The sequence below is a fragment of the Megascapheus bottae genome, unplaced genomic scaffold (assembly GCF_031878675.1).
Source record: "Megascapheus bottae isolate mThoBot1 unplaced genomic scaffold, mThoBot2.hap1 H_2, whole genome shotgun sequence".
NCBI lineage: Eukaryota > Metazoa > Chordata > Mammalia > Rodentia > Geomyidae > Megascapheus > Megascapheus bottae.
This window is the reverse complement of record NW_028327859.1, coordinates 1,062,709-1,090,682: the sequence shown is the minus strand read 5'-3', so window position 1 is coordinate 1,090,682 and position 27,974 is coordinate 1,062,709. Positions and strand designations below refer to the sequence as shown.

The window sequence follows — 27,974 nt, the reverse complement described above, 5'->3', positions numbered from 1 at the left end:
CAATCCAAGCCATAACCTGTTAGTTCTACTCTCTGACAACTAAGTAAAATCCAATACTGTTCCTCCCATTTCCTAGACACTTTTCTCTTTATTATTGACATAATTTAAAGTCCCTGCTTGAATTTTACTTGTACTAAGGTTAAAAAAAAAATGTCTGGGTACAGAGCAAGGTCACATCAGGGCAAATGAGAAATTCACAAACCTAAGGTAGTTTTATATACTGTTCCTCAGTCCCCGGCCCCCTGCCTCAGCTGGTAATGAAAGGGAGTTGTCTTTCTTATATAGATTTACAGCAGGTTCTCCCTGGGTCTCACCTCTACCATAACCCACTATCTAGGGGATTATTCTGAGGAAAGGTTTCTGAGTCATCACTTTTCTGAGCTACCTGATCAGACAAGAGGGGCCAACTAAAGTTTTCATGGTGAGAAATAAAGTGAAGTAGGTCTAAGTAAGTTACCTAGTTCTCATCCATCCTGGTGCCTAACCAGGGTGTGGGAGCTGTCTACCCAGCTTCTAAGGTCTAGAGGTGAGACAGGCTCAGGCTATCCTTGGAATTGCAGATACACCATGTTGTTTAGACCTAGAAAAGATATGTAAATGTACCATGTTGTTCAGGCTCAGGGAAGCTCTGCTCCTGATACCTCTCTTGGTGCATTTGTGGAGATTTTGTCACCATTCAAGTATATGGTTTTGTCTTTAAAGGCTTGGTGTAAGTCCTGTTCTGGGCTGCAGGTCTTTGAGACAGGAATCTATCTGCAGATGCTAGTCCTCCAATAAAAATCTCTCAATTCCGCCTCTCAAAATATGGCATCTCTGTATCTCAGTTCACCTTAAAACAAAAGAATCCACTTGGATTTGTGACTTTGATGGAATAAAGAACCACTATTGTTATAGGTTCCCCTATAAACCTGTTGATACAAGCTCAGCATTCACCCTGGGGAACATTCAACTTATTACCTTCTTATAAGGTTATTGTCTAATACAGGAGAACACACTGAGTGTTCTGTGTGTGTGTGTGTGTGTGTGTGTGTGTGTGTGTGTGTGCATGTCTAAAAATCTGCCCTTCTTCCTAGCTCATTTAAAGTAGATCTGCTATTCAGTGAAAAGAAGGCCAAACTATTTCTCACTTCTACTTTTCAGACAACACTAAAATCTAGCACATTTTCACTAATTATGAATCAGATTTAAAAAATCAGTGTTACCTAGACTTGGAAACCCAAGAGCTTATTAGCTGTTCTGGTACTTGTAGAGTGTCAGAGCCTACCTTCCCACAGGTCTGGACACAGCATTATAGATAAATATGGCTAGGTGCTCTGAGGGACGAGATGTGTTAAATTCAGGGTCAAAGAGGCAGAAGGTATGTGTTCTGGACTACTCTGCCCCCAAATCAGCTATCCAAGACATAACCAGTTACCTAGGACACAGCTAGCTCACTTACCTGAAAAACCAAGAACATCTATAGAAAAGAATGGATGGATGGTAGTGTCATGAGGTTCTTACACCCTTGAATCCAAATAACACATGGTAGAACAATGTGTATGTATATGTGTCAAGAGGAGGAGAATAAGTTATTATTTCTTACATTTTAGTTTTTGACAAGGAAAAAAAAAACAGAAGAGAAAGTAGCCATAAAAAACTCAAATGTACCAGTTACATTTTTTTGTTATTGTTCTCTTCCTCATCACCCCTTTTTTGTTGTTTTGTTTTTCCTTGAGGTACTTTCTGCAATAGTTTAGAGATAGGGAAAAAAAAGTATAATGTTCTATTTACTGCTGAGGATAGTTGTTCAAGATGTTGAAAAAAGCATAGAATATTTCCCCTGAGGTATCTGAAGGCAGCTGTGTAGGTAACAAAGTGGCCTAGAGGATTGAGGTAGAGAAGGTTGCTTTTCATCTAATCAAAAGAGCTTCAGTGGAACTCTGAATGCTGAATGCTTAAGAACAGCCCAACGGAGCCTGCATAACCCAACAGAATCCCATGTTATATATCATGGATACTTTGTCTCACTGGAATAAAACTTGCTGGGAGACCAGTGTCTAGAGAGAAATTCTCAAAACAAAACAAAACAACACCACCAATAACAAAAACCCATTAGACCGCATGATGTTTAGAAATGGCTACTACATCTTTTTAACTCCAAAAGCAATCCAAGCCATAACCTGTTAGTTCTACTATCTGATAACTAAGTAAAAATCCAATACTGTTCCTCCCATTTCCTAGACACTTTTCTCTTTCTAAGTACATGAATAGTGTATATACACTCTTCAAAGGCTCCAGTTTTCTCTTTTGTAGCAAAATGGCAAGAGCCTATGGGAGAGCAATGCCTGGGGCAATGTTCCTTTCTGCTTGGAAGCCACCTGCTAATCACTGTGCAAGCAGTAACAGACTAAAAGGGAGGCAGCCCAGAGAGGGCCCCTCACCACCCACAAGGACAAGGGTTAAGGAGAAACAAAGTGGAGGAGACGTTTTTTGGCCTGGGGGAGCCGGGCCAAGTGACCAGTGAGAATTTCCCCAAGGATAGATTCAAGGGGCTGAGAAGCAGCAGCTAAAGATCAGAGACAATTTGAAATGGGCCAATGTGCTAAATGTCTGAAGTAGAAAGAAAAAAAAATCAGACTTGCAAAAAGACAATACAATCTCTGAACTAGCAGTGGTTTGGGATGTGTGTTACCTGCTCTGCCTCTAGGCCGAGCAGTTGAGATTGAAGGATTTGGCATGCAATGAGCTCCACACCACTGAATTCTCAGATATAGGGTGCTCTTTCTTGCCATGCCAACTTAATTTTAGCATTCCAAGATGAGGCCTTAGGAAAAAACATACAAGAAATTCCAAGCTTATTAGAGGTTTGAAATCAAACATGAGTCATTAGGTCTATAAGGGACAAGAGCTTGACCCAGTCCCCATCTTTAAATGAGAGAATGCAGGCACATAGGAAATTGTTATGAGGTGAATCTCAATAGTTCCTTTCACAGGACCCAAATTAGTCCAGGTAACAAGAAGAAAGTGTTTGAATGAAGCAACTGGTACCCAACGTTGGTGGTGAAATCCTTCTTCATATTGCTAACAGCTATAGTAAACAACATTGTGTGGTGCCAAGGGCTCTTCTTTTGGGACAGTCTGATTGGCATGGATGCTCCATCCTCTCTTATACCCACTGATGAAATGTCTGCTAACACTGCTGGTCAACTCCCCTTTCTCCTCCACTTTTTACTCACCTCTTGTTCCCAATGCCTTTACTTCAATAATATTTACTTCCTTTTTGTTCATCCACACCATCCTTCTATTTCAGTGGGAAGGGAAGGGAGAATGGATTGACTGTCTCTCAATCTCTGTTCTCAGCATTCGCTATCATTGGGAATTCATGGTCCTCATTTTGTCACCTTGTTCAAGTAAGCCCACTATCTCCTAGTTGGAGTGTGTCTTATTTCTCCATGTTTCTGGATATGGCTAATGACTTTGCCAAGCACAGAGATGATTTCCCAGTCTTTCCTCCTCTACTGGAATCTACTGGCCACTGACCATACTCAAGGCTACTAGATTACAGGGTGAGTAATTTTACTATTTTAAATAATTGAGGCCCATGAAACAAGCTGCTTGTCCATCAGTAAGTGATGGGAGAAAAAAATTGTGGTGTATCTACACACAGGTGGGATTATTATTTCACCTTAACAGAGACAAGATACTTATGTGATGAAAACATTAGACTCAGCATTATGAATATTGTCTGGCTCCACTGGCATGAAGTTCCTGCAGTAGTCAACCCCACTGAGACAGAGAGTAGAATAGTGAGTGTCAGGGGTTGAGGGGAAAATGAAATGTGTTTAATAGGTTCAGTTTGAGATGGTAACAAAGGTTTGCAGAGAGGTGTTCCTAACATCTAAATGACAATGTGAATAGCATAATGCCAGTGAACTACACATTTAGAAATGGAGTAAGTGGTGAAGTTTCTCACTTAAAGAAAAGGAAAATATTAGGGGAAAAATGATCAGCCCCCTAAATCTTTATGCAAATGTCTGAATCATACTTCAATCAAGCCTGGTTGTTTTAGGGAAAGCATGTCAGGAACTGTCAACAATTTCCATGCAAATATCCCCTCCGTCCTTGTTGCCTTCCCTCTCTCTCTCCTTCCAGTCTCCCTTCCTTCCTGAAACATTAATTGCACAACTACTGAGTCAGGTACAGTCCTACAAGATGATAGTAAGAATATAAAGCCAAGCTGGGCGTGGTGGCTCACTCCTGTAATCCTACCAACTCTGGAGGCTGAGATCTGAGGATCAAGGCTCAAAGCCAGCCAGAGCACAAAAGGACCTGGGACTCTTATCTCTAGTTAACCTCTAAAAAATGGGAAGTGGGGCTGGGCTGAAAGGTAGGGCAGAAGCCTTGAGCTGAAGAGCTCAGGGACAAAGCCCAGGCTGAGTATGAGCCCCATGACCCTCCCCCCACCACACACACAAAAAAGTCTATAAAGCCAAGAAAGGAGACTTTCATGATGCAACAGTATATGTCACTAAAAGGGGAGAAATAAGAAACTGCTGCGTGGAAACATGTAAGGAAGACTTGACTCTGTGTGTGTGTGTGTGTGTGTGTGTGTGTGTGTGTGTGTGTGTGTGTGTGTGTGTGTGTGTACGGGGGTTGGAAAGAGACCACACTTGGAGAAATCTGCATAGGAATTAGGCAAAGCCCAAAGAGTACTCAGAAGAACATTTCAGATAGATTAGCCTAACTGAAAGATCAAAATAACATAAGGTTTACATGTCATAGTGGCTTTGACTTAGCTGAAGTTTTAAAAAAAATGGACAGAGAGTCTAAGAGGTGACATTAAGCCCTTTTAGAACTTTATCCCTGAAAGCTGAATGAGACTATTGAACTCAAGTCTCTCAGCTCTTTTCCTCTTTATGATACCATTCTGTTATAAAGATGCTAAACCTGGGATCCCTTTTCAAGCACAGATGCCTTGCCAGTAATGACAAGAGCCCCTCCACATCCTGGCAGGAAATATATCTGCTTCACCTCACAAAATCTCTACCCACCTATGCATATTATTCGTACCTCATCCGCATCACACACTGTATGGCTTCATCAGGCATCTCACCTCTCTGAGTCTAGCTGTGACCCCTCACCACGGTTTTTACTTCAGAGACAGAGACATTCTGCCAAGATCATTCTGTAATCTTCCTTTCTGACTCACAACCCCTCCCCTTCCTCTGACTCACTTCTCCCTTTTTACACCCATTCTTCTTTTTCTTTGCCTCCTTAAGCTTCCTTCCAACCACTTCTCTCAGGTCTCTTTTGGATCCATGATGCTCTTTGATCCCCAAGTACTAAAGAAAATGTGAATTTGGCTAACTGCCAATTCATCCTATCTTCCACTTTGCCCTTCACTCTGAATATCAAGTAAAAGTCAAAGATATATGTCCTTGTCAGAAGTGTTTTATTTTTTTTTCTTTTTGGGGCTGAGATGCATTGACTCCTAACTTGGGTCCTTGAATTAACTAGAAGCACCATAAAAGCTAGGCACCCTACACTTCTCCATTTTCCATCTGTGTCCTATGCCCTTCCTGAGTCATTTTCTCCTGCAGTCATTTTGTAGCCATCCTGGGCCCAGAAAGGACAGGATGATCTTCTAAGCATCAAGGACTTTATATAACAAGGCCTGAACTGACCAATCCCCAAACAATGGATAGTCAGACCACCTGATGTTACATATGACCATATCTGTGAGCTGAGGCTGTTTTAGCTTTACATACCTTCCTCAACCCTGCTTCACCTCCTTCCAAGATAAATGTTTATATACCTGAAGACAGCTGAAGATGTACTTCTCATGGATGTTGCCTAATAATCTTTTTCTTTACCCTTCACACGTGTATTTGGCATTTAATGGTGACATGTGGAATTGTGAAGTTTGGAACTGAGACACATCATTTCACCTGGACATACCTATACTCACTTCCTTCTGATATTTATTTAGAAGTATTCTCTATTTAGTAACCTGATTTTCGGAGATCACACTTTACATTCTCAGTATTTACTGTGTACGTCTCGTTGACCTCCTCATTGCTGTAAATGGCTCTGTATCTAGAGATGGATTTGGTCTTCAAAACTTTGTTAGGATAACAGGATTTCACTTGGTTAAAGACATGAGCCATGCCAAGAATTATGAGGTCTTCTCCTTCAAGAAATTCCAAACTAGCTAAAATAAATGCAAAAAAACAAAGGTAACTATATAGTACTTTACTCTTGGGGTCTGAGTTGTAAATGAGACCAGCATCCTTTTTCCTCTAGCTAGAGATCAAAAAAAAAAGTCTGGTGTGGTGGGTTGCATCTGTAATTCTAGTACTTGGGAACTAGGGATCAGGAGAATTGTGGTTCAAGGTCAGCCCAGGCAAATAGTCCAGAAAACATCAACTCAGCAAAGAATGGTGAGCATGGTGGGAATGCAGGCCTGATATCCCACGTATAAGGGAAGCATAATTAAGACACAAGTCCAGTCATGCCCAGGCATAAATCTGGGACCCTATCTCAAAAACGGACTTGAAACATGGCTCAAGTGGAGAAAAGCCTGCCTACTAAGCATGAAACTAAACCCTATGACAGTACCACCAAAAACGATGACAAAAACAAACCAGAAAAAGAAAAAAAGAAAAATCTGCTCAGAGGAAACGTGTAGGTCAACACTTAAACAGCAGGCGAGGTCCCAGCAAGCTTGAAAAAGGATAATGGGAGATTCAGACAGAATCAACTGCAAATGGCAGTTAGAACCTTCAGGCCTCACAATGATTATCGTGAGACAGGCAGAATACAGACAAGATAACAAAGAGCAAAGATACTTTATGCCAAATCTCCTTGCTTCTTATTTCCCCTCTAATTATTTCGAAAACTGATCTCATATATATATATGTATGTATATATATAATATATCCTTATCCTTCAGCATCTTTCATGGCTATTGCTTGGGAAACGAGGTTTCCAGGGGTGTCATTTTGGAACCTCATGGGGACTCAGCAAGCTGCTAGTTTCTCCCACCTGAAAACCAAGCACACCCATATGTCTAATGATTCACAGTGTCTCCTCTGATCTACAAAGTGATTCAATCCGGAAAATAATCAATATAGTCACCATTACAAAATCTCACCACAGCCCACCATATTGTTAAGTAACAACCTCAATGTTTTCCTTGCTTATCTTCCTACACTGGTCCTTTATGTCATGTGTATCCTCTCTTTCCTGTCCACTGACTTGGTTCCTGTCTGGTGTCTTGTTTTTCTTCCGAAACCCAAGTTTTCCTAAAAATCTTTGCCAGTATCATCCCTACATAGTTTCAACTTGTCTACCAATAACAATAGTACTTTTTTTTTCTGTTCTAGGCTAATGTGTGATCAGGGAGTCACCTCTGAGATTCCCCCTCACTTCAAACCCTGTTACAACTGAGCCTTTCTAGACCCCCCAAATATTACAGTATGCATCCTGTGTCTCAGAGAATCTCTGGGTAATGAGATGATTCACATTTCTCAATTTCTTTGTTGAGTGACAGCAACAGGTAGAGTTTCAAAGTGGGATGATTTCCTGCACTTAAACCACAGCTCTGAACTTCTCTTACCTCGTCTATAACACCATTGAAATTAGATAACAGCAACTGCTTTCGATGGACAATTTCAATGTCACATGATTTACTCAATTTAAGGTACTTGAAGAGTGTGGAGGACATAGATAGTATTTTAGAATCACTGGCTACAATTACACTTTTCAAGATTACTATAACAAATATACAGGATCATGTACTGTCTAGTGATATTTTGGTCAATTATAGGCATCATGTACCTTGGGGGTGCTGTAATATTATAAAAGCGTTAAAGAAAAACCTATGGTCATGTGATGGAGCCAGCACAGAATCTTAGAGCAATGTATCACTCACATTGGTGATAATGATGATGGGAGCAAAGCTATAACCATGCCAGCAGCATGCAAGTCTGGAACATTATGATTATGCACAGTACATAATAGTTTTGCTGCTGATAATAATAATAATAATAGTAATAGATGACTTTATTTGTCTATTTATTTACTTTTATCAATACTTTAGAGTATATCCTGTTTTATACATGAAAGTGTTCATTGACAGCAGATTCATGCCTTTCTTGTTTACCATATCTCTTGAGTTCATTACCAGACCAGATGAAGAGATTGATCTGAGCATCAGAATTTGTGTAAGTGCATGTAAGGATTTATATTTCAGGACATATCCCCACAACTAAGCAACACACAATAGTCTATTATAATGAAGTCAAAACTATTTTTTGTCATTTCTGGAGCTTGAATTCAGGGCCTGGGCACGGTCCTTGAACACTTTTGCTCAAGGCTAGTGCTCTGCCACTTGAGCCACAGTGCCACTTCCAGCTTTTTCTGAGTATGTGGTACTGAGGAATGGAACCTAGGGCTTCATGCATGTGAGGTGAGCACTCTATCACTAGGCTAGGCTCCTGGCCCCCAAAACTGTATTTAAAGAAATACAGGAGTCCTAATCATTCAAAAACAATGGTAAATTATTTACCTAACCTCTGATGCTTTTCTACTTATATTTTCCAATTCCTCAGCTCCACCTTCATATCTATGCCTATACTGTTCTACTAATTTTAAGAACTGGCTCTTGAATGAGAAAAAGAAAAGGCTCAGTCTTGGCATTTGTCACTTGTGTGGTTGAGCACCACTGCGGCTGATTCCAGCTTCTAGACTTGCATCCTGGTGCATAAAGCTGGCAAGGAGAGGCACAGAAGCCCACCAAGGTATGTTATCTCTACCATCCAGATACAAGAGACAAGCTAGAGGGCACAGGTAACAGCAAGTTTGGATTAAGGATAATAAGTAAATAGTAATGTCTCTAATCTAATATATTAATTGTAAGTCCATATTATTTAACTTTTAATAATAGGAAATAAACAATGGCTCATTTAATTCTTGGCAGAGGTACCAGTGACCTTCCCCTCAAAACTTAAACCTTACTCCTCCATGGAAATCTCCCACAAACTTCAACTCTGCCTCTCTTCTGGATGGATTCTCTCTTCTTTCCTTTTACCAACCCTGGGCTACCTGCTTTTCATACTGGAAGACAAGACCCCATTGGCCCTTTCTTTACCCAATGCGGTCAGTATATTTGGCACACACCATGTATTCAACACTTCAATGTTATTTTTATCCACATTACTGATTATTTTGTTTATCCTCATTTCCCTCAACTCCAGTTTAAATAGTTTTATACCAAAGATGATTAAATGAGACAGAGTGGTAAATGTGCAGATTGTGTATCCAAGACACAGCTGTTATTTTGTCTGAATCTTACCACAATGAAAGTTCATCTCATAGGAAGAACTCTGTATTACTTTTAAATGGAAAAGCTGAGGTATCTTCATAGAAAAAGTAAAGCTGTACTAAATCAGTGATTAATATCAAGACAGATAAATGTCAATGAAAACTTGAACTTTTTTCTCCTACTTTTCCACTCAACACAGAAGATCCTCACCCAAACTCTTCCCCCCATACACAATGGATCAACTGATCAATCAATCAATCATTTCTTTGGTGGTTATTAACTTACTATTCTATAATTTAACACAATGAAAGTCAACATTATTTACCTTGTGACATCACCACCATAGTGTATACGTTTAGGGCTCAACTAAATAAGACTATTCCATCCCCACCACTCCCACCTGACATAGTCTTCAAAAGCTGTGGAATATGGACAACTCTATCTGAACATACTACCCATCGGATGTTCTCAACAACTCCCTTTCTCTTGATTCAATTAATTTGCTAGAGCAACTCATAGAACTTAAATAAAATACATTCATGAAGTATATGGAAAAAAGAATATGGAAAGGCCTGAGTTTCCACACGCTCCAGTGTCTGCCTCCCTGCAACCAAGTATATGTTCCCCAGACTCGAGGATATGAACCTTATGATTCAGGTGTTTTCAAGGAGAAGCTACCAAGTAAAAAAGGTATAATGGACGTGTTGTGTGTGTGTGTGTGTGTGTGTGTGTGTGTGTGTGTGTGTGAATCCTAGGCTTGAAATCAGTGCCTGGACTCTGTCCCTGAGCATTTTTGCTTAAGAGTAGTACTCTACCACTTCACCCATGGCTCTATTTCCAACTTTGTGTTGGTTAACTGGAGATAAGCATCTCAGGGATATTCCTATCTGACTGGCTTTACACCATGACTCTCAGATCTCAGCCCCCTAAGTAGCAAGCTTATAAATGCGAGCCATCAGCACCTGGCTTAATGGTTAAAAGTTCCAATCATGGCTTGCTATTTCTGATGACTTTCCCCCATTCAGATGCTTAGGGGGGGAGGGAGAGAGGGAGAGAGAGAGAGAGAGAGAGAGAGAGAGAGAGAGAGAGAGAGAGAGAGAGGGGGGGGGGGAGGGAGCACAAAGTAGAAAAAGAGACAAGACACTCCACTCCCATCATACAGGAGATTTCAGCAATTATGAGCTCCATGTCAGAGGGGGGACAGAGGTTGAATACACACACACATACACACCTTACTATATATCACAATATCATAGTCACTTGAGGTTTCTTATACTATATGTCAATAACTGTAATGAAATATGGTAGGAGTAAAAAACAGTCAGGTTATTATTTCTTTAAAAAAAACCTTATTTTCAAATAGTTGTACAAAGGGGTTTCCATTTAACAAGTCCATTTATGTGCACATTGCATTTTGATCAATGTCATCTCCTCCATTATTCTCTTTCCTTGGCATCTATCCCATCCCCACTCATCTCCTCATGTTTCCTAATTCCATTTTCACATACGTGCATTGAGTATGACTGTATTCACCCAGCATTCCTCTTTCCATTTGTTCTTCTCCACCCTCATTGCGACCACCTACCTCGCCAAGACATGTTTCAACTTCCAGCCTTCATATTGTTAAACTGTCTGTTCATTGTGCAAAAGAATAAACCATGGAACTCTACACCTGCACAACCTGCATATACTGCACTTAGTCTGCCCAATTATATATATTTACATGCCTATATCCATCTATGTGTTTTAAAGTATATATACCTATGCTTTAGATCTAACTTCTACATATAAAAGAAAACATGTGCTCTTTCAGACTGGCTTACTTCACAAAAAATGATTTTGTTCTAGGCCTACCCATTTCTCTGCAAATAACATATCATACATTCTGATGGATAAAATAAAATTTCATTGGGTACACACACATACACAGACACATACGCGTGCATGCACATACACACATACATTTTCTTGGTTCGTATGTTGGCTAAACAGCAGCTGAGCTATCTCGATAACTTAGCTTTTGTGACAAGCGCTATGACAAGCATGGATGTTCAGATGCCTTTATTGAATCCCATGCATGTCAGGGTATCCTATTTAATGGGGAAATGATGTAAATGTCTTCAACAAGGGCTCTCATACACAAACACATTGACATTAAGAGGATAAGGCGGTTGATGAGTTCATTATTATAAGAATGAATATTTGGACATTACTGCTGTCATATATTTAGATAATTTAGAAAAAACATGCACACATACATATCATAGACACACATATATGTGCAAGTAAAAATATATGCCAAATCACACACTTATTGAAATGCATTTTTCAATACCAAGTGTGATGGCTATGATCTGAATAATTTCATTAGAAAAAGTAGTACTTAGAGATCTTATTCCTACATGCTTTGAAATAACTTCATAATTACTTGCCTCTCATGGATCTTGAGAAAAAGTGGGGTGGTGGGACATGAGCAAGAGAAAGCAAAATGTTCTGCATGTTCCCATAGAAATTTCACTTACACTCTAACAGTTAATGTTAAGTATCAATGTGAAAGCATATGGCCTACATTTCAGGATCAAAATTGCCCTCTCATATCCTTTAGTAAATCAGAGAAGGAATTTCCAGTCATCATTGTTCAAACCCATTTGTATTCCCTGGGCATGTACCCAGTGCAGAAATTTACAGAGAGGCATTCTGGAAGTCTCCTGATGGATACATGCCACAGATTAGCCAGTCACAAGCTGCAGAATTGTATGAATGACACTTACTCATTTAATTGGCACTTCTATCTGCCCAAAGATAGAAGCGTATTTTTAGACAATCTGTTTAGTAAAAATAAATAAGTAAATAACTTGACATTTGGCCCTACACAGCCAGCATCAAGCCTTCTGCTAAACACTTAGTCATAAAGAAATAGAATTGACAAAGACATTAAAGATAGAAACAATAAAAAATAGTCAGGAAGGGCAGGAGAAAGGATTGCCAAGATTGTCTTGTCTCAGTTTGTAAAAAGGTTATTAAAATACCGGTGATGCAAAAATAGAAAGTGGACCGTTATTTTTTAAAAGAAAGGGGAATAAACTCCTAGGCTTTGTAAGATGGGTAGCTTAAAGTTTCCATTGATTAGTTGATAAGTTGGCTGGTGAATGATTAGTGGATTAGTCAGAAAGGTGTGAATTAGTTACTAGGGTTCTGTCTCCCATGAATAAAACGTGGAGTCTTCTCCCACCCTCTGTGACAGATGATATCTGTTTTCTCCTGTGAGTTTGAATTTAAGAGCCACTGAAGCTCAGCAACAGTATATTCTGGCTCAAATGAGCTGAAAATTGCATTCAATTTGAATTTCAAAAATGGAGGGGAGAAAAGGGAGGGGGGGAAAAAGCCCTCTGTACCCATCAAGTATCCACCCTTTCCAACTACTTCCTGCTGCTTAGTTACATTCTGCCAGGCTAGGGACCTGAAACCCAGGATGTGTTGCAGGGGAAAGAGCATCGCTGGATCCCTGCCCAGTCTGAGTTTAAAAATAAACTTTTAATAGTCAGGATCAAAGCAAACCTCACTTTTACGCACATGCATAATGCAGAATGCGACCCACCAAAGAAATAGATTTATCTTTCCTAAACTCCAACTGGCCTAATTTCCCCTCGCCCTGCCCCTTATGTTCCCTGGAGGTGATAAAGGTGAAGGAATTTTCCCTGGGTCCTAGGAAGTCATCTGTTTTTGTAACTGAACATGAATCCCCCATGCAGCTCACTTAAAACCCTCCCTCCTCATAGGTAGATTTCCTTTCTTCACCTGCCTCACATTACCCAGCAGACGTGTTCTTCAAACGTATACTGAGTGGCCATTGATTTCTCAAATCAAATCATACTTTAAATGCTTTATGAGAGTTGGTTATTTAAAGTAATCTTGTGATAAATTATTTTATAAAAGCCAAGCTATTTTTAGTGTACAAATTATCTCCCCTTCACATGACGGCTCTTGCGTGCATGAATTTGAAGCATTTCTCTGTTTTTTTTTTTTTAAAGCAGATCACACCTGTGGTTCCTAACAAGTACAGTTAAGTACCACCCATATTTAAACCTGATTCCCTGCTACACAAAAGGGCAGGTGACATCCCAGCATCATGTAATGACATGATTTGGGAGCAGAACACTATGTTAGGATAGTTTGAACTAAAGAAATAGATGAATACCACATTCATTCCCATCGCCTTCTCCCACTGCTTCAATTATTCTCAATTTACAAATTAAGTAACTTGAGGGCCATGAAAACGATAATTTTGTTTACAGAATGCCACTTTTCACACTGAAGTAGGATCTGCTAAATATTGTTCCAAAATCTGATGTTCTCCAGAGGGTTCAACATGGCTGACAAACACCCTCAACAGGAGCTACAAGGAGCCCCTGGATACTGCTCTAAACATGGCAGCGGGCAATCTCGGTAACTAAAGAAGCCCTGCTCCTGTCCTGGAGGGGTGAAGGATGCTTAGCTCTCCCATAGTCGTCTTGCAGGACAAGCCCAGACAATCTCAACCAAAAGAATCCTCCTAGAGGTCACCAAACCAAATCATGGGTTCATACAGATGGGCGGGGCCTGATACACAAAAGAACCACTGATGGTAACTGGGCATGCGGACATTTCATGATTTCTCTTCAGAACTGGAAGGAACAACTCCACTCAACTTTGAGGTCGTCTTAGAAAGAACGGGGGATTCAACCTGCCTTTAAAGACCCACCGAATTCAGAGAAACTAGAATCTGAAAGAGAGGGCTTGTTAAGCGCAAGCTATCAAGTAAAGTTTATATTTGAATCAAGAAAGAAGTGTGATATTAATAACTATTGGCTTACTTATTATCTCAAATGGATAGTAACCAGGGCAAATCTTTTCCACAGACCCTCAGCAAAGGGCAGTTCATCAGTATATCCCTGGAAACATTCCTAGAGGGCATTATAAATGATGATGTTGCATTTTAAAAGGCAGAATGAGGAAAGCATTAGAGGATCTTCATTCACATTACTAAGGACAGTCTTACCAGCCCAACAATTAATTCAAGTGGCCATTTCCCCAACAGTATAAGTCACATAAATTTATAAACATTAATATCTCCCAATGTTATAGGGAACCACTTACCTTTCAAACTGCAGCAACGTAAGCATAGACTGTTTTTCTTACATCTTCATAATTTAAGACTGTTACATTGATGAGCCAGTAAGTGATCAGCTCTGTTCATTGATGTAGCATGAGCAAGGGTCCAACCCAAAAGAGGAAAGAAAAAAAAAGTGAGGTCACTTTTCTTGGCCACTGCATTTAATATAAAGTCTCCCAGGCAATAGAGTTAAACACACATTAATAGCTATAACTTAGTAGGCCCTGTCTTTAGCAAGTCTTTGATTTCCATATTCACATACACATATACACATACACCCTCAGAGCTGTATTAATACTCAAAGGTACAGTTCTTGTTTTTATTTTTAAGTTTTCTTCCTTCCCAGCTTCAGCAGATTTATTGATCTTCCGCTCCCCTCTTATTTATAGCAAACACACCGGTTACAGCTTCAAAGCATTTCCCATTATAACACCCATTTATAACTTTCAGAACAAAGAATACTAAGACCAATGGACTTACTTCATGTTAGTCTCCTAATATACACATTTCTCTAAATATGATGGGTTTCTTATTTCTCCCATTCCCAGAAACCAACAAAGGGACTAGGTAGAAAGTTAAAAGTTTCCTAATTTCTACTTTTTTTATATCATATCGCCACAGTAGGATTCAATCTAACATGCACCCATGCTGTTTTAGGTAGAATGTCCACCAAAAAAAATTGCCAGGTTGAACCTCAGGAAATTGCTGATATTCTATTGACTTTGACCAAGAAGACCAGCAATCCACATGACTCCATATAGCTCATACCATTGTCTGAGTGTACGAAGGTTGTTGAGAATCACATTAGCAACCTTTTGTTCCTCCAGGAGACATGCAATTCAGGTATTAAGAGGAGAGAAGGAGGTGACCAATAGGCCACTATGATACCCATCATACTGTGTCTGGGGAAATCTTTTGCACAAATTGTTACATAAGAATGCGAGGGCACCAGGTGGGCACCAGCCCAGTCACCATCACACTCCTTGGTGTGTGCATGTGTTTATATGCAGGCTTCTGAGATTATGAACATTTGAAAGCTCTAACTATACTCTCATTATGAGGTTCATCTCAGACAGTCCCTTCACTAAGACACTCTTCAAGCCCATACATTTTGCCCTTTTCTTTCAAGAATGAAATTACAAGTCAAATGCTTGACAACAACTGGCAGAAGAGGGAGAGAGGGGAGCTTGACATTTCCATTATGATGCTACAAAAATAATACTACCTAGAACCCTTCTTTGATGATACTTTGTACTGATGCTGAAGAGAAAAGCAGCTTGAGTGCTAGAAAACCAAGGGATACTACTGGAAAAAAATGCTTGCAGAGTATATGAGCTGAAGATCAATTTAAGACTAGAAATGGAGGTTACTAGTAGGAAGTAGAATTCCACTGGATATTTAGTGGATGAAAAAGTTGGCTCATAGAGAAAACAGGAGGACTTTCTCAGTTTAGTCATGAATGATGACACAGAAGGCAGGCTGACTGATTTATTTCCTAGGATTATTTTCTAAGATTATTATTCATAAGAGGCCTCTCCAGAAGTTGTAGTTTATATAAGTATAAAGAAATATTAAGAGGAAAACAATCCAATCAGAACAACATAGTTAAGAGCCAGAAGGGAACTAATTGAGGTTGTTAATAACTTTATTAAAGAAAGGAATTAAGAAGTACAGAGAAAAGACTAGAGTCAATCAAAATTCTGAAGTTGCTGGTTTTCACCAGGTAGGTTGCTACCTTAGGATCGTGCCAGTGTTCCTGGGACAATAGAGTACTTGTCAGACTCCACTGCTGAAATTGGTGGAAATTTAAAATAATATTAGTATTGTAGTAATGGCTTTCTGGAAGTGGCTCTTTGATTCCATACATGCATGTCCTAGAGCAACATCATTCAGCTCAGGAAAGTGAGCATTTCTGTGGGTGGGAAAAAGTAGAATACTGGAAGAGCTTATGGGCTTAGTTGCTATTGCTCTATGATGCCCACTTTTTGAAATGTAGTATTAATACTTTTGAAGTGACAACAAACAATCTATGTGGAATTTTTTTTAATTCAACAGTCTAGATAATTCATTGAAGAATAGGGAAGCAAATAAGAGCACTGTATACCATCTCTAGAAGTTTAGTTACAGTCTGGAACAAATTTTGTGCATAACCTAAAAAACTTATTCCTGGTGATCACATTAAAAATTAAAAAAAACCTAAATGAAATGTGCTAAATTATAAACAACCAGTTGTAAACCATCAAGTGGAATACAATTGTATTATAAGCTAAGAATTGACTTTCTCCAATTGCTTGTTGAGATAGGACATAGAAATTGACCACAAACAAATTAATTCCAGGATGAACACTGCCATGGATAAAGAACAACGTCATTTCACCTCAGCTGTGACATAGGAGGTTGGGTGGCAGCTGCCTCTGGATTCCCTTCCCAAACTTGGAAAATATTTGTGTAGGAAAATTCAGCTATCTAAATGACTTTCATCAAATGATAGGAAGTAAAGAAGTATAGTTCATTGTCACCTCTACTACAACTACCACCACCACTTTCAGCAGCTTCTATAGTCTCGTTAGAGGGGAATTCATCTTTTTACCTTCTGAGAGTGCAATGGTCTGGCCTTAAGTTCCAAGTTGGTTCTAAATATGGAAATCCCAATAAAAAGAGAAGCCAGTTAGCACATCATAGTTTCAAAACCTAGCAGCATTACAATGGAAAGAACCATTAATAGCATGTCTGTCCTTGAGAGATATCCCATGATGCAGTCCAAAGCCTTAGGAAATGTAGCTCATAGAGAAATCACTTATAGATGAATCACTTATAAACTACTTTCACTCAGGGACAAAAGCTAGAAGAAAGAGAACTACAGGTTTTAGGTGGATCTTTTGTTGTTTTGTTGCTGTTGTTGTTTTGTTGGGTTGGATTGTCTTAGTTATGTAGCTTGAACTCAGGGCCTGGGCACTGTCCCTATGTCCTTTTGCTCAAGGCTAGCGCTTGAGCCATAGCCTCACTCCTGGTTTTCTGACGGTTATTTGGAGATGAATGTCATGGACATTCCTACCTGCGCTGTCTTTGAACATCAATCCTCAGATCTCCGCTGCCAGAGTATTTAAGATTACATGTGGGAGCCATCAGTGCCAGGCTTTGTGTTGCTCTTTTGAAGTACTATGGTTTGAACTCAGCTTCATGCTCTCTGAGTAGATTGTCTACCACTTGAGTCATATTCCTAACCCTTTCTTTTCTTTTCAATATAACTTGTAGCCTTTTTGCCCAAGGCTGGCCTTGAACCACAGCATCATAGCAATAGTTCCTAAATGACTAGAATTATAAGTATGCCTTACTACATTTGGCCTAAACGTATTTTGTTTTGTTTTGTTTTGTTTTTGTTTTGCCTTTTAGCAGCTGAATTTATTGAGGAAAAAAACTAGGCAAAAAAGTTTATTCTTCTCAAAAATCCTAATTGCATTCAATATATACAGGTCACTTCGTTACTGTAAGAAGTCAGCCTTTCTTAAAGGTATTTTTTAAGGGAGAAGAGAAAATATCTCATTTGATCCTTTTAACTATATTCTTGGTATACAGTCAGATGGTAAAAGGTAAACCAAAGAATTTTCTCAACTTTCTATATTTTCTACTATGTTTTTTTTAAATTTTGAGTCTGAATTGGTTTGATTATGTGAAAGCGCAGAGAAAGGATGTCACTAAAGGCAATCTCAAAAGGTTATTCCTTTTATAAGACATTTGAGTGAGATAGTTGCTAAGAAGACACAAAACAAAGAAGATTTCAACTCCACCTCCTAGGAAGCTATCTGAAATGGTAAAAAAAATAGAATATATCCTCCATGATATCCTCTAAAAGGAAGGTGGGTCACAGTTTGAGATGTCTTTGAGAACACAGTAATCCATCCATTTAGACACACATTTTTTTGTGTGATAAATGTGAATTAAGGTTTCCTCTAGTAGGACTGAATTCCCACTTAGAACTTCAGATATAACTTCCCCAAAACTTTGCTCAGCTGCACTTAGTCTCTCTAAATGTTAGAATCTTGTCTACCTTCTGGTATGGTTTCTGATGGGGAAAGCTTTTCTGTAAGCAAAAGAAAGGGAATAAACATGAATGATTGCTTGCCTATGTCAGTGGAGATTCTTTATTCTAACTTTCTTTCAATGATTCCCTTCTCATTCGATGCTTGGAAACATACAAAGTCAGGAAAGGGGAGAAAAAAATGAAAGACTAATCAAACAATGGAAATTACAAAGTAGGTTTACAAGGAAAGAAAGTATTGCTTCCAATCACTGACTCAGAACACACCAATGTCTCCCAAATCAAATGGAGATGCACAAGACCAGCTGACCCAGCATCCTGAGTTACATGACCTTCATAGATAGCACAATACAAATTCAGAGGGATAAGTCCATTTTTATTAATACAACCCCAAACCCATGCCTGTGTGGCTGATTATGACATGACATTCCTACTAATTATTATTGGTCCACTCCCAATAAAGAGCTAGCTCTCACTCTGGTTAATAGAGTGATATGCAATGACGCACTCCATATCCTAGGTAAAGCCAAAACCCAAATGACAGTGTCATCTGCTCCCTCAAGGGGGCGAAGAAACACTAGGGGGAAGGAAAGATAAGTTTTATTAAACAAAGGTAAGAGCAGCTTGCCAAGAAATGATAGTGGGGAGGAAGGAGGCATTGACTCAATCCGTACCTATTTTCAGAATTTCCTTTAAGCTGGCGTGGACTGAGAGACATCAATTATTTAAAGAAAGTAACATGATGCTTCCTTTGTTGAAGCAAATCTGCAAGCAGACCCCAAGAGGAAATAAAAAATGAATTAGGCAGAATTTATTAGTGTGCTTGAAGAAAAAAAAAATGAAAGAAAGAATGAAAGAAAGAAAAGAAAGAAAGGAAGGAAGAAAAAAGAAAGCAAGCCATCAGGATTGACTGTTTAGAAATAGCTCGATTTTTGTCTTCTCAGATCTACAAACCTCCTCTGGCTCCCTTTCTCCTCAGCTATTTATTCATTATCTCCTATAGTAGATATCACACAGGAGGGTATGAATCATTCCAGAAACTTCTTTCTTTTCAGATTCAGCTTGATGTATTGTCTTCATTTAAATTACAAATACACTAATCTGTAACACTGTTTACCAAGCAGTGTTTTAAATGAAAGATACAAGAAATTGCATCATTCACATTTTAAAAATGACTTTAGACTCTGAACCTTACCATTTTTTTTTAAGCCCACAGTGTTTGGGCTGCTATATTTCTGTCCAGTGAATAAAATTCAATTAGTAGGCTTTGTACTTAGGACATTATGATTCTAATGGTCGGGTTGAATCAAAGCAGAAGTGCCAGCTCTTAGTCCTGATTTTTGGCAGTTCCCAGTTAAGGAAAAATTCAACAGCCTTAGATGGCCAAAAGGAAACTTAGTCTCATAGAAGCTTATATCTCATCACTGTGAGAAAATTCAATCCCCCTGAGATTGCCCCTTATTACTATTTTCTAAGATAATGAAATAACTTTTTGAGAGCCCTCAGTATCTGACTGATTTTTACAAGTTTTAATACTTTTCAAAAATCTCAAGTAACTAAATCAATCATAGATTTGATTCACCCTGAAGTTTTTATCTGACTCTACTTTTGCTACAAATAACACAGTGAGAGATCAGAATCTTTTTGATGCCAGCACAACCCTCTTAATTAAAAGAAGTTGGGTGCCACGCCTATAATTCTAGCTACTCAGGAAGCTGAGATTTGAGGACAATAGTTCAAAGCCAGCCTGGACACTAAAAAATCTGAGAGACTCTTATCTCTAATTAGTCACCAGAAAACTGGAAGTCGTACCCTGGCTCAAGGGGTAGGACAGTAGCCTTGAGCCAAAAAGCTCAGGGACAGTGCCCAGGCCCAGAGTCCAAGCCCCATGACCAACAAAACAAACAAACAAACAAGCAAACAAAATTTCATACAAAACCCCAAGCCTGAAAAACAAAGGTGCCCAAGACTACATCATCAGTGCACACTACATTTTGAAAATACGTCAAAATATCAAGGCCAAAACTTACTGTTGTCCTGTCATCTGGATCATTCCAATAACACAAACATATCACATCTCCATTCGCACAAACCTAAAAGAATGACAAGAACAAATCTAATCATCACATAGACTGACTCTCTGGATTTCAGAAGTGTAGAAGCAATACTAAACCATTTCAGAAGAGTGTATGTACAGCCATTGTTCTATCAATCACCTTCTTAATTAATCAGCCAGTGGAGGTCTGAGCTTCTATTTGACTTTCAGACTTATCAAGGGCTGAAAGTATAAATCCATGCCAAAGTATGGACTTAGTATAAAGAAATCCCTTGGTTTGATCCCAAGCAGCATGAAAGACAGTAACCACAACAAAGAACATGGATGAGCTCATTATCCTTCTTTGCTTCTCTAGGTAGAAACAAAGGAGTCTGCTTGGCATCTCTTTTCCCTCATCACCATCCTCCATCCTATCTTCCTAGAAAACAATGAAGAAATTTTAATGGAGAGAGAGAGAGAGAGAGAGAGAGAGACAGAGAGAGAGAGAGAGAGAGAGACAGAGAGAGAGAGAGAGAGAGAGAGAGAGAGAGAGAGAGAGAGAGAGAGAGAGAGAGAGAGAGAGAGAGAGAGAGATTTGACTTCTTGATGGTTCTAGATACTTGGCCTAAGTGCCTTGATTTTTTTTTTCTGATTCAAAATTGTATTCCCCCCATCTATACTGATGTGATTAGATCATATTCCTGGGTTGTGTAGATGATAAAGAGATCCATTCCAAAGTGAACATTTTCTTGTGTCAATTACAAAGGCAGAAAATGAATATTTATTTCCTTTCCATAAAGGGGCTCTGTCAGATGTGTTTTCTCAAAATCCATCAAGAAGCCTGGTGTGGTGGCTCACGCCTGTAATCCTAGCTACTCAGGAGGCTAAGATCTGAGGATTGTGGTTCAAAGCCAGCCTGGAAACTAAAGACCATGACATTCTTATCTCCAATTAACAACTAGAAAAGGGGAGGTAGTTCAGTTCTGTAGCCTTGAGCTGAAGAGCTCAGAAACACCACCCAGACCCACAGTTCAAGCCCCATGACCCACAAAATAAATAAATAAATAAATAAAATCCATCAAGAAACTGAAGGTCTAGTGGTCTGGTCCCAGCATGAAGGAGCAAGGTCTTTTCCACATTTCCTAAACCCACATTCAGTGTTGGTAGCTTGAAACCATCCACTGTCTTCTATCAACATTGATGACTTTCTTTCATGGTAAAGAGCAATCTGCAGTTCACACCAGGTAGGCAGGTCGTATATTGTCATGTGACTGAGTTTCCCTCCCTGAATGGGGTGATAGGCATCTCTTCACACTTGGTACATAAAGCCACATTCTTAAATGATAACTTCTTAGATACTACCCACTGCACTCAGCTACAAGACAGAAGGGACTCAAGTCTTCAAACCCCTTCTTGAAACATTCATCATTGATGTCATATGAAGGGAAAATTAACTTTTATTCTGTGTAAGCCATTAAATATTGAGGAGTTGTTTGATACTGAAATCACTATGATCCTAACAGCACTTTCTCTTTTTCTCCCAACTGTTTTTTTTTTTGTCCTCTCACAATGGATATGCCAAATGTAGGGACAAGGACTGGTCAGGACAGAGGATAGAGAGAAAGGGGACCTAAAATGGCTTTGCTTTTTCACTTACAGATTTTGTTTCACTTAAGTCTTTGATTCCATGTGCTTGGGCATTCATTTCCACAGTTGCCAGCTCTAAAGCTGGATTACTTCCACAAAGCCACAATACAGAATGTAGCTTATATTCCCCCCCACACAGTGATGTCACCTAAATGAAATGTTCCAATTTAGAATCATTTCCACGTTAGGAATATATGAGAAGCCAATCCATATGCCCTAACACTTGTCAAGGAAATTAACTATAAAGACAGTATTGATGTTATACAATTAAAATGAGGGCTCTTAACGTATTTAATTTCCCCTGACCTGACTTTCTTCAGTCATTATGGACAGAAAATGTATGAATTCATTATTTGCAAATAGCCCAGTTTGCTTAATATATTCTAAAAGGAATTAAGCCTCCTTGTGTGCACATGCCCATACATACATTCAAGCACACATGTTTCTCTATAAAAAGGAATAATAACAATGAAGGTAAAGATAAGAGGGCAGTCTAAGTTGTTAAGAAGATGACTCAACATAGCATAATTATAAACATATTGTGGTACTTATATCTATCAGATGTTTCCATAACACTTGCAAGGAAGGAAGAAGGGAAGGCAGGAAGGGAGGTTAGAAAATTTAAAAGTCATTTGAACCTTTCCAGTTTATTTACCATATAGACCATCATATATTTCAATCAGTGAAATTGCATAAGGAATCTATTTGGGTGCGTTTGGGATTGTTGTGTTTTTAATTTTTTTTACAATCATAGCTCTGAAGCTTAATCACTTGTATGTGTTACAAAACCAGATGGTTCAAGTGGGTGTTTGTTTACAAGCTCTTTGCATAAGGATTTTAGCTTCTTTTTAGGCCAAAGCTGAACATTTCAACTCAGAAAGGAGGCAAATAGAAATAGATGAAAAAAAAATCACTAGATTTCATAGGTCCCTGGGCTTCCTGCTTTTCTCTGTCATGGTATCATGGTTATTGTGCGCGCGCTCTCTCTCTCTCTCTCTCTGTCTCTCTCTCTGTCTCTCTCTCTGTCTCTCTCTGTCTCTGTCTCTGTCTCTCTCTCTCTCCCCCCTCCCCGTATATACACATGTGTGCCTACCACTACTGAAACTTGAACCCAGGGCTTGGGTGATGTCGTTGAGCCTTTTTTTTACTAAAAGCTTACGCTACCATTTTGATCATCAGTCCTCCTCTGGACTTTTGCTGATTAATTGGAAACAAATCCCACAGGCTTTCATGCCCAGGCTGACTTCCATTTTCATCCTCAAATCTCACCCCACCCACACCAGTAGCTAAGATTATAGGGCTGAGCCACTAAGTCTGGCTTTTATGAAGATATTTTGTGCTCAGGAAAGGGGGCATATACTTAGAGTGCTTTGAGTGTATGTGGTATATCATCACGCTTGAGCCGGGAGAGGAATCCTGGATGCCAAACAGAAATGAGGAGCCTGGTGATGCTTCTGAACTTTTTTCCCCTCAAGGATAGTAGTAGTTTACCAATTGAGCCAGATTGTTGGTATTTCATTAAAGGTAAAAGTCTCATAGACTTTTCTGCCTGGGTTGGTTTTGCACCTCAATCCTCAGATCTCAGCTTCCTGAGTAGCTAAGATTATAGGTGTGAGCCAGTGGTGCCTGATTTTTGCCTTCATTTTTAACAGGGCAAATTATTAATATATTAATTCTAGGTCATTAGGGCTAATATTATTGTATTCTTCATAAGGAGTCCATTCATTTGTGTTAACCTAAACTGGGCTCTTTCTGCTACCACTCAATTACAGTATTTGAAGTGAAATACACAAGGGAAATCCATGAATATCTTAGCATTTTAGTGAATTTATTTGGACCACAGTAGCAATTGAGCCAGAAATTATAATCTAAGAAGAATGTGTTTAAGCATTATCATTTGATTTTAACCTTTTACTAGTTTGAAAAAAAACCTAACTTATATATCACTTCTTTTAGATCACCTCCACAGAATATGATATCATTTGATTGTGTCTTGTCACACTACCCTAGGAATTTATTTGTAAGTTTATTAATTGTGAGCTTTTAGATAAAGAATATGTTGAATTTACCATTACTTTTGTTCCTGGATTTCACATCTATAATTAAACTGAGGGCAAATAAGAAACATTTGGGAGAACCAAACAGGTCTTCTTGTCCTTTTCTCTAAATGATAAAGTATAACAATTATTTGCAGAGTCTGTATTGTAGAAGATATTATAAATAATTTGCAGATGATATGCTATTTCTGTGAGGATTTTAGTATTTATGGAGGTTAGTGTCTCTGAAGGCCTGGAACCAATTTCCTGTAGTATTGAAAGACAAGTATAATTTTGGAGAGTATCTACAGTCATAGCTACTTGAGATGTGGGGTTCAGTAGGACTGAGGCAAATCTAGGCCAACCAGGTGAACGAGGTCTGATCTCCACAATACTGCTGGGTATGGAGTATACTTGTGATCTCAAATACAAGGGAGGTAAAGGTAGGAAGATCACCATTAAAGGCTCTGAGTAAGAATACAAGATGCTGTCAGAAAAATGGCTAAAGAAAAAAGCAAAAAAAACCCCAAAACGGTTCAAGTGATAGAGCCCTGAATGTCCATCTGTGAGACCCTGAATTCAAACCCCATACCACCAAAAAGCATATACAAAAAGCATGTTAAATGAATGGATGGGTGGGTGGGTAGACATACCTGTTACCTTCCCATTCTAATAATTTTGAAACTAAATTTAATATGTGTCTGTAGTCTTTACAGTGTGAATTTAGGACCACCTAAATCTGTCAGCATATTCATGATTGATGTGACTATTTGCTGAAAGTAACATTTAAGAAATAGCTTATTCATTGTTTATATACTTTAATAAAAGAGAGTGGATCTGGTAAAATTCAAGGACTTAAAATACCGTCTTGATTTTAGGCAAAAGAAATCATGGTTATAAAATATATTTGTATATGCCAATGGCGTTTAATGTATAGGAATCAATCTTCAATTAAAGCTGTTCGATGCAGTAATAAATAACAACCAGTTAGCAATGAAAGTCTAATGAATATATACCTACAAATCTTATAAATTCTCTCTTATTCTTGTGACTCTTGTATGCTCTTCTCCTTATTTTAGAACCCTACTTCCAATTATTAATTGTATGACTGTCAATTCATGGTTTCTCTAGGTGGATGGCTTATAAGTATAACCTTCCCACTTACTTTGGCATTTTGTCCTACTTTCATTATATTCAAGTTCTGTTTCTTTCAAACTTCTGTTTTGTTCATGGTCCTTTTTTTCTTTGTCCATTTGCTTTATCAATTGCCTATTTTGTGCAAATTTGAATTAGCTTACTTGTTTTGCCTAATTTATCTTAGAAATTGTGACCTTACTCACTTTCTGCTCTTTGCCAACTTGTTTCAGATGTTTTTTTCACTTCTGTCTTGACAATCTTTCTCCTCAGTTAAGTTTATACTCATTATTGCATTTTGCTGTGGTCAGTAGAGAATTGACTTACTTTGGGGAATGACCAAATGTGTGCGGAATGAATGGAATTTTAAAAGTTGTCATTTGAGTCTTCACTCTTGTACTGCTTGGATCTAGCAGCCACATATTAAGGGTACCACGCTCCTTTTGTTCCTTTGGTCTTGACTTGTCTCACTCAACATGATTCGCTCTAGATTCATCCACTTCCCTGCAAATGCCATTATTTTATCTTGACCGTTAGCAATGTAGAACTCCATTGTATATGTATATATATATATCATATTTTTTGTATCCATGCATCTGCAGTAGGACATCTAGATTGTTTCCATTGCTTGGCTATTGTGAATAGTGCAGAGATGAACATAGCTGAGCAGGTGGTCCTTATGTGCACCCAATGCTATGGACATGGTATTAGACATATAAAAACAGCTACATAGACATAAAATTTTATGATTCTATAGACATAATGTTTTATTATATAGATTGATATGTATCTATGACATACAAACCCTCAGCCTAATTTTAAATATGTTCTAAAATCTAACTGCCAGTGATTATATATAGGAATTTCCTTCTTGAATACTTGTTAAACATGTCATTTGAAATATGATGTAAAAGTCAATGTTAATAATTTCTTTAAGAAAAATAAATAACAACCAGTTTTGTATCAATGCAAAACTGTGACTTGAACATAGCAGGCTACATAGAAACTCAACTTCTGATTTGCTTACCATCTTTCCTATATTCTAGCAATATTGGTTCTCCTTGGCCACAGAGGCCATTATACATAATTACTGGAGAAGTTCATTCTGGTAAGTAGACAAAAAATAGAGGTCCACATATCTATTGGAAAGCACAGTTAATGCTTTATAAGAATCAAACTAGGGTAAGTAATTCTAGCTTATCATTCTAGAAATCTCCTCTAAAAATTCATTGGATTATTCTAATATTTACTTCATATCTAGCCTCCACCTAATGTCAGGTCACAGATACCACTTTCACAAGATGTTGATCATGAAATTTAAAGTGAGTGGTTACAGGAAATGAGACCTTTTAAAATAATATGTAATTTCTTCTACTATTGTAGAGAAATCTAATGATTCCTAATGATATCTAATCATATCCTTGTAATGGGCACTGGGAAAAATCCACCCAAGTCCGAACACATAGATTTCCTCCTCATTTATCTAAGGGGAAGGTTCCCTGTGTCCAGACTTTATATGTGACACCTGGCCCGAACAACATGTTCCTTTAGCATCAGACACAAGTTATTTGGGGATGGAGGTAAAGGAGTAAGTGTCAATAGAGATGGTACTATTTATAGCCCAATAAACTATATTGGGAACATTTCAGCAATGGTAAGCTTAGAAAACACTCCTAGTATTAATGTCTTAATACAGATATATTGTTAGATGCATAGTTTACAACATGGAACATAAACACAAATCCAGTGATACTAATAAATCACTTTCTTGACTGCTTAAGGAAAAAAAAAACTGTATTGCCAAAATGGGCTTTTTGCATTATACAATGGAGCAGAAGGCAGTGATATATATTTAAATTTTCCATTTTTAAGCTGTCACTCAAAAATTTTTTCATACTTTTTTTAGCTTATTGATCTTACTGGCTTGTGATAAGACTTCAACTGCTTGGTTGGGCTGTTTTTAGCTTCTGCTTCTTATTAAAAGAGCTAAATCGGGAATCATAAAATGTTACTAATTTAGCAGTTTTTGATAGAAATGAAGGCTAAAAACAGCACCAAAATAGTGTAATCCTCATGCTTTATTGCCCTAGAATCCCAGATTTAAATACAATGAAGCATAATAATAGATATAACCAAATCTCATATATCTCATATATCTATTTCCCTACCTTCCAGGTAATAAACTTGAATTAACTATGTGAAAATAACTGGTACTGGGTTTCTGATCCTTATTACATATTTTTACAGAAGAACACATGTATATAAACTGTACAGATGCATAAAAATATACATTTACATCTGTACACATATTCTGTACTTTTTATGTCCCTCTTTTTTTACATACAGAGAAACATCCACCTTCAATTCCTTAATGTTTAGGCTGCTTCTAATCTTTACATACACATTCTACATCAAAACAATAAAACTAGTCCCAACAGAATCAGCTGAGGCCAAATCTTATCCATAAAGTTGCATAACTGCCCCTACCCTCTCAATGCTCACACTGGCTCCTGTATGGTGAATTATCTCTCATCAGCAGCTGATCTGGGACTCAGGACCTTGTTTTTACATCATATTAGGATTTTTCTTCAGCAAAGTGTGATTTGTCAGCCTCCAAGGCTGCCTTG

General features: G+C 38.4%; 1 protein-coding gene across 4 annotated transcripts in view; it reads right to left on the bottom strand.

Annotated features, from left to right (window-relative positions):
• The window catches only part of LOC150038951 (estrogen-related receptor gamma), a 540,901-nt gene that overhangs the window by 393,362 nt on the left and 119,565 nt on the right, over positions 1 to 27,974 (bottom strand). The window contains exons 1-3 of one of the 4 annotated variants that reach the window (XM_090328184.1): positions 22,188 to 22,273; positions 20,526 to 20,588; positions 14,441 to 14,532 (exon numbers count right to left, since the gene is read on the bottom strand). The gene's annotated coding sequence lies outside the window, so the exon portion shown is untranslated. Of the gene's footprint in view, positions 1 to 14,440; positions 14,561 to 20,525; positions 20,589 to 22,187; positions 22,274 to 27,974 lie in introns of those variants that run through there. The other 3 variants (XM_090328185.1, XM_090328186.1, XM_090328188.1) reach the window with 3 other exon arrangements.